This window comes from Oratosquilla oratoria, chromosome 43 (assembly GCF_046742065.1).
Source record: "Oratosquilla oratoria isolate Oo_2021 chromosome 43, ASM4674206v1, whole genome shotgun sequence".
Taxonomy (NCBI): Eukaryota; Metazoa; Arthropoda; class Malacostraca; order Stomatopoda; family Squillidae; genus Oratosquilla; species Oratosquilla oratoria.
In genome coordinates this window covers 5,404,682-5,412,181 of record NC_134819.1, presented here as the reverse complement: position 1 = coordinate 5,412,181, position 7,500 = coordinate 5,404,682, and positions in this window count along the sequence as shown.

Sequence of the window (7,500 nt, the reverse complement as noted above, 5' to 3'; positions counted from 1 at the left end):
AACTGATTCCCGAGGATAGGAAAGATCACTAATCTGCGACCCCAATTCCTGTTTTACACAAGGCCCAAGTGCACCAGTTGGCAAGGGGTAAGGATCGGAATAAATCCCTTTCACGCTTTTCGCCATTCTTACAGTCGCATGTAGGATTCCAACCCACTGCTATCGGCTGCCATAGAATTATCGGATTGATGTCACTGTTACTAACGAATTTGTCTCATAGTTACAATGGCGAAAAGCGTGAAAGGGATTTGTTCCGATTGTTGATTATATAGAAAGTTAAAGATCATTGGACTAAAGAAATCATGACGTCACTGCAGAACTGGCCTTGGGCCCAAAATGACTGTTCTCAACGGGATTCCTTGAATATAACCAAGAAAAGCAAGTTGTAATAATTTGAAGAGGATAATAAAGAAAAATCGTCACAAAGTTTAATTTAACCTCGATTGAAGACTATAACTGCAGGAGAGTAATTCTAACAGTTAATGATTGGAGGCATGGGGCCTACCAAATAAATTATGAGTGACAATCGTACGTCGCAAAAACAGTGGTGAAAGGAAAGTAGAAGGTGATAGATGTACTATACGAAAGTAAAAACACAAAAGAAAGACAGGACTTATGGGTGGCAACAGTGTGACAGCAGGGCACACAGATATTGGGAATCTAGGGACGAAACGCAACGCTACTGAGGAAGAGACTGGTGATTAGAATTAGTGCAAAATACGGCTACGAATGTACGGGTACATCAAACTACAGGAGTACATTGTACATTTTGATTACGAAGGTACGAACTATAAGCAGCGGTGCACGCTGGTACGAGGACTCGGCTACGAGGAGTGAACGAGGGACTAGTACGAGGACTAGCAAGTGAACGAAGGACTACTACGAGGACTAGCAAGTGAACGAGGGACTACTACGAGGACGAGCTAGTGGCCGAAGTTGATATACGTGTGAGGTACGAGCCATACGTGTGAGGACGACTACATAGGAAGCAGTTGATTCAAATCGACATTAACAATTGAAAGTATGACTGCAGGAGTTTTACAACATGAAATGATTACCTCACAAACAAACAGTTTTCGAGGAAAGAAAATACTGTGGGAGTCAATAGGTTTCTCAGTTTAATAGACACTCTAATTGTAACTTAAAACATACCAGATGATAAAAAGAAAATTTAAATCTTAAAAGAAAATGTAGATCTTGAGAAGGGTAGGGCTAGGCTTATAATAACATTCCAGCAAATGGAAGTTATCAACCAATATGAAGTTTATAAAAAGGCATTCTTTAAACATTTTAAGCCAAAATGTGATCCTATCAGGTCTTTGGTTAGAATGACAAAGAAAGTAAAAAGAAGTAAATCAAATACAGAATATTTAGCAAAATTAGACAGATGGTCAAAGGACATGATTTCCATTTTGAAGGATTCAAATTGGATAAAAAGATCTAGTGACAAAATAATTTTTTCTCAGGTTACCAAGTTGATGGCATTTGCTGTACTGGTACATAATTGTGACGAAAAAGCTGCAGAAACGTTGTACAAATATTTAAAGTAAAACATGGACTTAGGGGAGATAAATTACGTTTTTCAAGGGAATATGGAATATAAAGCAATTAGTCCATATGTCGTGACAGTGGGAATGTAACATCAGAACAACAGAGAGAAACTAGAAACTCTGGAAATTACTACAGAAACAGAGGATCTGAACATAGAGTTAGAAGCACTTCAAGAAATGCTAAAACTGAATATTAAAACTGTAATACCAGGGGGCATAAAACACAAGTGTGTTATTATGACACTATTTGTAGAAACTGCAAATATGAGGGTCATGATGAGCATCATTGTAGAAACTCACCTTTCTGTTTTGTATCACCAGGGAGTAGGGCATAGAACACAGGATTGTAGAACAATACAAAATTTTCGTATTCACCCAGAAACAAGAAGAAAAACACCAGACACAGAATAAAACAACACTACAGTGCTAACCATAGAAACACATGTAGACAGTATTGTGTTAGAAACAACAGTGAAAGAAGTGTGAAAGAAAACATCAACACCAAAAACAATTGTAAATTTACTATAACAATTTGAAGGACTTCTATATGACCCCCATTGCGAGCCAAATGTCCAATAAAGTTATTCAAATATTCATTGATACAGGATATGTAGTCAATGTTCTAACTGCCAAAGTTTTAAACAAATTGAAACCTGGAGTGAAAATCTTAGAATCAATCCATTACTCATTGCAAGAGTAACAGAAGTCAATTGAAAATATTAGTTAAGGTTGAATTAGAGGTCATTTTATATATGAATGAGCACTTAGCCATTCCAATCTTACATGTAGAAGAATCGTTTCCCCAGGAAATTTATTGAATGGATTTACAACTCTGAGAAAAGAGGGTATGATCATATGTCCTACTGAGTTAGGGATCTTAGTGATATCACAGTTAATTTAATTTTCAAATCAACCAGACTTAGGGCCAATATCTGTGATAAGAGAATCTATTGAAATAGATAGGGAAGATAACAATGCTACATTGGATGATAGTGAGGCAGAGCGGTCTATTAAAGAACAAAAACAACAAACAAAAATAAAGACTCATATAGTAAACCCAACTTAGTGCTTAAGAAATCCCAGAAATTACTCAGAATTCATGAACTTCAAATGAAGTTTTACTAGTTGTGGAAGGTAGCATAATAAAGTCGACGGTTTTACATTCCAGAGCAGTTAACAGGGTAGCGGTATAGTTGAAAGAAGTCACTGTAGACCCTGATATTTTAACAATCCCAGAATCAATTAGGATAAAAAGTTTGAAATTGGACTCGGGGATTATTAAGACAAAACAAGAACATGGTAGAAATATTAGTAATTAGTACTTTCAATAAAGACATAATCTTAAGAAAAGATACACAAATAGGATATTTTTAAGTTTGTACATGACACATTAAGGTTTTAAGAGCACTAAGAGGTGGAATCACCGATTTCATCAGTCTGTTCAATTCAGGAAGAAACAGATTTTTGAGAGAAATACAAGAATGAACTAGAACCTTCTAGTTGTTCTGAGTTGGATGAAACCCTAGTTGCATTACTTTTAAAACACCATAAAGCAATTGCTTTGCCGGGAGACGTCTTGGGCAAAAGAACTGCTATAAAACATCAGATAAAATTAAAATCAGGGACTCCTCCTATTTATACACCTACCTATAGATTATCACATTCCAAAATAGTCATTGTAGATATCAAATATGCATTCTGGCAAATCGAGTTGCATAAAAATTCAAGGGATTATATAGCATTTTCAGCAACAACGGGACACTATGCATTCAAACGAATGCCATTAGGGTTATGTAATAATCCACTAACTTATATGAGATTAATGAGAACAGTTCTAGATGGGTTGTTAGGAAACACTGCCAGTGTATTTTAATAGTTTCACAAACAGCGGTCGAGCACTTTAAGAAATTAAATTTGTTATTCTCAAGACCAGTTGAAGTAGAATTGAAAGTGAAGCTTTAAAAATTTAAGTTTTTGCAGGACAGTGTTAATTTGGGGCATAAAATAGACAGACATGGACTAAAAACAGTAAATTCAAAAGTTGAAGCAGTAGAGAACTATCCAGTTCCGAAGAATGTAGAAAATTTAGAAGTATCTTGGGATTGACAGGATATTGTAGAAAAATTTTCAAGGGATATGCAGACATGGCTAATCCATTAGGTTCTTTGTTGAGGAAAGATTCAAAGTTCATTTGGCGATCTGCGCAACAACAAGCTTTGGAGACGTTGAACTTACTAGTTCTCTAGTTCTCATACCTCCTCATTATGATAAGGAGTTCATTCATTGTACGGGTGCGTCTGACATATGGTTAGGAGACATACTGATGCAAGAGAGAAATGGAACATTGAAACCGATAGCTTACACATCGAGACTGTAATAGTGCAGAGAGAAATTACTCTATAACAGAAAGAGAAACATTAAAAATAATACATTCATCAGAAAGTTTTAGAGATATGATACTAGGATATCCAGTCAGAGTGTGAGCTGATCATACAGGTATTCAGAACTTATCTAAGCAACTTATCTTAGGGGCAGATTATCCAGGTGGTTTATTACACTTCACTGTCATGAGGTTAATTTTGAATATATTCCAGATAGAAAGAATGTTGCAGCAGATGCACTATCTAGAAATATTAGCCAACCAACGTCAGGGTTGATAAATTCAATCAGCAGTATAGATGAACTAGTAATATTAAATGAGGAAATAATAATAAGGGAACAAAGAAAAGAAAAGACTTCTGAAGAAGTAGCCCAGAATTTCACGAACCCAAGAGGTATTCCTCCAAAACTACCGAAAGGGTATAAGATAGAAGAATCTAATTTGACTAATTAATTTTGTATAGAAAAACAGCTGTAAGTGGGAAGGATATTTCTAGTGGCCCAGTGAATCAGTTGGTAAGTCCACAAACTCTTCATGACAGTGATTGTAGTTCACATCCAGGAAATTATATAACTTATAGACAGGCACAACTTAAATACTTTTGGTCAGGTATAAAGGAAGACGCAGCCCGAAGGGATTTCTCCCCGTCTTCTCCTTTTCTGCATGGGGGGACAAAGAGGGGGGTCGCCGAATTTATGAAGCGGCCTTGCTGTGGATGTGCTGTGTCTTGCGACACTGCTTCTGATCCAGGGCAGTGGACAGAAAGCAAGGATGACCCGTCGTCCGGGAGATACTAGGATGAGAGGTGGGAAGAAGGGTGGAGGGGAGTGGAATATATAGGAAATGGAATGGGTGGGAGTGGTTTCTATGCCTTTTTCTTTTTGGCTATTCCCCATTTAGGGGAAAAAGACTTTGGTATATGTATGTATGTATGTATGTATGTATGTATGTATGTATGTATGTATGTATGTATGTATGTATGTATGTATGTATGTATGTATGTATGTATGTATGAAGGAAGACATATATATATATATAGGAAATTGCTTGAAATGTGTTGAGATAAAAGGAAATACACCTAAATCTGCTCCTATGCTATCATGTCCCATCCCACCGAAACCTTAGGAAAGAGTCCACATAGATAAACTGGAATAAACTATGTCTGAAACTGGATATAAATATGCACTTATTGCTATTGATTATCTCTCAAGGTTTTGAATTTTACAACCCATACCAAATAAGAGCAGAAAAAAATTGCTTTAGTAATCTATGGTCAGATAATCTGTAAATTCACTACTCCTAAGATCTTTGTTTCAGAAAATGGTACTGAATTTAATAGCAAAATATTAGAAGAATTATGTAGGTTATTTGAAATAAATAAATTAAACATTCAGGTGAATCATTCTCAGGGCGATGGAGTTGTAGAAAGGTTAAATAAGAAAATTATTATACATCCTAGAGTTTTGATAAGCCCACATAGTATAACTAAGGATGGTTGGATTCCTTATGTTAAATGTACCCTAAACAAACAAATCAATACATCTACAGGAGAAACACCCCACTTTATTATTATTGGGAAAGACAAAATTCTCCCATATGAAATCCTGATTGCAGAACAAAAACCTGCGTATGATATAGGTGATTACATCTCAAATAGGATAAATACGTTTCATGCTATACATCAAAGCGTTAGGGAACACATGAAAGAGTATACTCAAGAGATAAAGAAGTAACAACACAAGGTAGCATATAAAATATAATTACAAATAGGAGATTTTGGTCATGGTCAAATTACATACGGTATATAATAAACTTTCACTAAGGTATTCTGGTCCATATGGAATAATCGGTTTTCCAAGTGGAAACAAATACCCCATTTTACACTTACAAACTAGGGGAGTGTAAATTATACATGTAGATGAATTAAAAAAGACTAGGATAGAATTTGATTATGATAATTGTGGCATTGATGAACGACAATTCTTTTTTAAGGAAAAGATACATAGTGTATCAGTTTTGTTGAAGAAATCTTGAGTCCAGAGGAATATAGGGAATATGTATGTAGCATAACTTGTGAATTGAAAAATAATGTGGATAATTTTTACAGATAAGACTAGATTTATATGTGTATGGTGCTACCTGGGACCTTTTGTGTGTCAGACAGATGTACTATCTGAAGCCTTTGTCAATCATGAAGACCTAGAGTTTTGTCAATATATAAAAACAATGCCATAAATTATTGCTTTACTTTTGTGTTCTGTGAAGCTTTATGTAGCTTTACTAGTGTGTGTCTTAGACAAAAAGTAAAGTTGTTAAACCAAATTACATTTTCTGTTTTTCTCAAGCATACCCAAAAATTGATCTATCCTAAGTTAAAGTCAGTTTCTGACAAGTATGAGACAATTGTGATATTACGCATGGACACACTCAACTACTGCTAACAGCCTTAATACTGTGCGTATAATCGTTGTAACACACCTCAGAGATACACAACTCACAATCTTTCAATGTCTGAATACATCCTCCATTGAGATCTAACACAAACAACGCGTCTAATAATGTCTTATTTTAATTGTTGTTGCTCTCAATCAAATTTTACAATCAAAAGGAAAAATATAGTAAATGTTGATACTTTTCCCTTATATTGTTATTGGTAAATTAATACATTATCAGACCTTGGTGGCAGTGAGTGTAGAATTTTTTTTTACTGAACTAATTCATAGATATAACAATTGTTTTAAGGGTAAGTAGATATTTAATGTTACAGACATTTGTTCATTTTGGAGGGGTTACTTATTTATTTGTTATGTATAGCATATTTTGAGTTACCATTAAGTTAATGACAACGTCCTTTGAAGGATATTTCTTTTAACTTTGTTTAGCCAGTATATGCAGAAATAATTTTAATAGTTCCTTGTATGACACGTTGACTCCACTAATATTGGATATATGCCAAAACCCTGTAGGAAAGTAGTAGAAAATGGTTGGTCGGGACGACCAAGTGGTACCTGCCGAGCCCAGCAAGAGACTTACAGATATGGGTGGACAAGTGAGGTAGAAAGAGTGGGTTGATAGTGAGGATTTAATTTTTATTGGATCGGCTGTTTGGTAAACAACAGTTTGAAGGCAAAGGTTATATTTTATGGGTTAAGAAGTTTACAAACACAGCCGAAGGCGAGAAGGTGAGGAAATGTATAACTTTGCTCTCAGCATTATGTTTATAAACAAGTGCATGGGGACCCGATTTCATTGCTGTATGTCGGCTCTGCTTTTGATGATGTAACCTAAGTCAGTTTGCAGTGAGTTCGATATTGCTTAAGTAAACAATGTTGGATGCGGACTTGTAACGTTGAATCTATTTGGAGAAAAGATGGAGGAGAAAATTCAATTGGTTCACGATTGTAAGATCACGCCCTTAAGAGAGCTTATCATATAGAATCTTAAAGATCATTGGATTAAAGAAATCATAACATCACCTCAGAACTGACCTAGGACTCAAATTGAGAGTTTTTAACGGGATTCCTTGAGTATAACTGAGAAAAGGAAGTTGTAATAATTTGAAGAAGAACA